This window comes from Vespa crabro, chromosome 24 (genome assembly GCF_910589235.1).
Source record: "Vespa crabro chromosome 24, iyVesCrab1.2, whole genome shotgun sequence".
Lineage (NCBI taxonomy): Eukaryota > Metazoa > Arthropoda > Insecta > Hymenoptera > Vespidae > Vespa > Vespa crabro.
This window is the reverse complement of record NC_060978.1, coordinates 767,826-772,079: the sequence shown is the minus strand read 5'-3', so window position 1 is coordinate 772,079 and position 4,254 is coordinate 767,826.

Below are 4,254 nucleotides of genomic sequence, written 5' to 3'. Positions count from 1 at the left end.
ATTTCTATTTCTATTATTGATTGTTATTTAACTCGAAAGAGGCGTCGACGATTGGTTCATCGGTAACGTCGAACGTCCTGATATCGAGCGATCGCTTCGTTCGTGTAATTTCGTAATCCCGATGTGTCAAATGTTTAATATTTCAACCAATGATCTCTCTCATGCACGTTTTATAACTTACGAAGTCAAATCATACGGTACGACACACGAGTACGTACGTACGTATGTTACGTATGTATATATATGTATGTATTAATATATGTATATATGTACGTAAAAAAAGAAAAAAAGAAAAAAAAATTTTTGTGCGGATACATTTATAAGTGTTGAGATAACGAAAATAATAATATTTTATTAAAGAAACGACGAACGTATTTAAAGATTTCCGTCGATCGTCGTTCTTAATCATCGTAGACGTTTTTTTTTTTTTCTTTCTTCTTTTCCTTTTTCTTTTTTATTTAATGATTTAGACGTGGTATCAACGCGTAAATAAACGATAACGAGGTATCACTTTAACGAATCGTAAAATACGAATGGACGAAAATTTTCGGTACTAACCATGCACGAGAGAAGCACGTTACGAAGAACGTCTGACCTATTTGTGTATATTTATTCGTCCGGTACGGTGCAACCTGTCCAAATAAGGGGAACCGCATTCGGACAAACGATACCGGCCTACAGGCCGTGCAAAATGCTCGTCCATCCTCGCCATAACTGGCGAAAAGCGCGCTCTCCTTCCGTTCCCTACCTGTTTCTCCTCTAAGGGTGAGTGAGTCACTTCGTTCGTGGATATTATGATTTAAAAAGAGAGAAAAGAAAAGGAAAAAAAAAAGAAGAAGAAGGAAAAAAAGAAAAAAGCACAGAAAAGGGAAGAAAGAAGAGGAACAAAAGAAATACAAAAAAAAAAAGAAAGAAAAGAAAAGAACAATAATAAATAATTAATTAACTCATTAATTGTTGTATCTATTCTCTCAATTAAATATACTGCTTTTTTTTTGAATTCTCTAAACGACGTTTAACCGGTAGCCACTCGATAAATCTCTCTCTCTCTCTCTCTCTCTCTCTCTGTCTCTGTCTCTGTCTTTGTCTCTGTCTCTCTCTCTCTCTCGGTCATTGGTGCCGTCGATAACCGATTTACATCGCATGCGACTTATCATTATCCTTCGTTTTACTCGGCACGTACTTACTTACTTACTTACTCGCGCTTCAACGAAAAAAAAAGAAAGAGAAAAAAAAAGAAGAAAAAAAGAAACATTTTATTGCGATTCGATAGCGATGTCGTCATCGCTACGGTCGTTCTGGACGTTCGTATACGTATGATCCTTGAAAGATTATTATTGCGATTGAGAAGAACGGCAATGATTTTATTCGGAGCAACGACACCTTCTTATCGGTGTTGTAACAGCAACGAGTGAGCGATGATGACCCGAAGGCCATTCGCTATTCTCGAAAACTTTTTATAATCCAGGAACCACCAGATTAATGTCCAAATTAATGCTCGAATTAATCTCCAATATAAGTTCTTGTTTACACGTGCTCATCTCTAAATGATTTGAACGAATTCATTCTAAATCTAATCCAATCATTTCCTGTTCTTCTACGATTGATCGATCGATCGATCGATCAATCAATCAATTTTTCAATGTTTATATATATATATATATATATATATTATGTATATATGTATGCATGTGTATACACACATATATGTATATAATATAATATAATCATTCCATCAGACACTCGAAACACCTACAGAATCGGATTACAATGGTATTCGTACGTTACGCAGAAAGTCGATTCTCGGACGGAAATCATTATAAAAAAAAAAAAAAAATGAGAGAGAGAGAGAGAGAGAGAGAGAAAGAGAAAAAAAGCAATGAAAAGAAAAAAAATCTGAGAAACGCGAACATATTCGAAATAATGGATCTAGGGATAATGCGCTTTTAACTTTAATCGTAGGCGTAGCCAAGCAAATAATCATGGCGATGGCGATACCAGAGCACACGAGCTTACTCTCTAAGAATGCAACACACGTTTTCGAGATTGCATTCCTCGGTCGTTGATCCAAAACGACGTCGACGTGACGATTCTTCTTCGTTGATACTTCATTGTCGTTTTCTTCGTCGATTTCTTCGTACCACGGGAAAGAGGTATCGATTCCTGGAAAAGGATCGTTCAAGACGAGAGGATGAGTGAAGGAAGAGGACACGCTCTCTCTCTCTCTCTCTCTCCCTCTCTTTCTCTTTCTTTCTCTCTCATTCTCATCTTAGCTATGATCATTTCAATCATCCTCAAGGAGCATACCGATACTTTGTATGCGTCAAACGAGATTAAAAAACGTCCGTTTGACGACGAATTAAAAAGTAAATTCTCATTGGTATTTAACAAACCAAAGCGAATGATTTTTAATTCGCACATGCATAATTAAGATTTCTACTTTTTCACGATATACGTTAGAAATATTTTTGCAGAAATATTTTTAATATAAATTAAATATATATATATATATATATATATATATATATATATATATATATATATATATATATATACCGTTCGCTTTGATTCACGTTGATCTTCTTTTATACAAATTTTTTCGATCATCCTGAATTATATCCAAGCGCCGTAGTTCTTTTCCTTTTTTCTTCTTTACTTTTTTCTTTTTTTTTCTTTTTTTCTTTTTACTTTTTCTACATCATTAAAGCTCGAAAATTAATTTGAAAGGAACCGCGATGATAACGAAAAGGTAATAATTTTTTACTTCCTTCGTGCGAGCCAACGGGGCAAGCTTAACACGACGAAAGAAACGAGGGAAAAAAGTTTTCCTTTTGAGAAAATTCTCAAAGTCGAAGTAAATCTCTCGTTGGTCTTTCGACTGATTTCATGATTGTGAAGCAAAGTGTGGACGTTTTAAGAAATAAAGAAAGAAAGAAAAAAAAACAAACAAACAAACAAACAAACAAACAAACAAACAAACAAACAAACAAGCAAACAAAAAAAGAAGAAAGAGAAGAAAAGAAAACAGCAGAACCGACTTACTCGCTGACGCGATACTTTTTCGTTAAAAATGAAAGGAAATATCGTGAAAAGGAGCGCGGTTTTGTTTTACTCGTGAAGGTAAAAAGTTGAATGAACTCTCCTTGTATATGAGAGCCCGTAGCCCGAAGCCCGAGCCCGGCGAGTGCGCGAACGCGAACACTATTACAAGTAAGAGCGCACGAGTACGATCGCGCGAGCGCGTTAGCGATAAGATCTCTTCTTCCTCCGGATCTTGCCTTTTTTTCTTTTATCTTTTTGCCTCCTTGGACGTGAATGAAAGCGGGGAGGAACGCGCTCGTTGAGTTACAATAGGAAAAATAGTATAGTCGTGAAACTTAAAGAAATAAAATAAGATGATTTGATCCATGGAAAGATTGAACGGGGTTGAGAAGGAGAAGGAGGAGGAGGAAGAGGAGGAGGAGGAGCATAGCTTCGTTTCTCTTGACATCAATCGTTGAAGATGAACGTAGATAAGGATGAATGGTAGATAAGATGAATAAGAAAGACGTAAAGAGGTAAAGTAAAAAATTTAAATAAGTAAGTGAATGAGTAAAGTACTTACGTGGAATGTAAATACGAAGAAATAGAGGTAGGAAGGAAACACGAGGGGTACAGAGAGAGAAAGAGAGAGAGAGAGAGAGAGGGGTGGGGGAAAAGAGAATATAAAAAAAGAAGAGGGAGACGAAGAAACGCGGTCTACGCTCCGTCTGTGATCGCTTCAAGGGTGAACGACCGTCCATGCGGAGGACGTGTTACTCTCTTCCAATCGAACGAGAAGAGTATGTGTCTTCTTTCTCGTACGAACGCTCTTCGGGCTTCCATCACGGTGTGAAACTATCGCGAAAGTCGCCTATACACTGGGAATCACCATTGTATTTACTCGATTTAATCTTTTAATTATCTATAGAAATGAAATTCTCCTGGAAATATGAAAAATGAAAAATAAAAATTGTAAAGGATATTAAACGATAGAAATTATAATTGAAAGGTTAATATACCGATAAAATATCTTTTTCATGGAATTAGATATTATTTATATTTAATAGAACCAATAGACGATATTCATATGCAATTGCATTAATTACGATATATACATATATATATATATATATATATATATATATATATATATATATATATATATATTAGTAATAGAAATTATCATTTTAAGGGGATTAACGAAGGAATGTATTTATTTATTTGTTCTTTGTT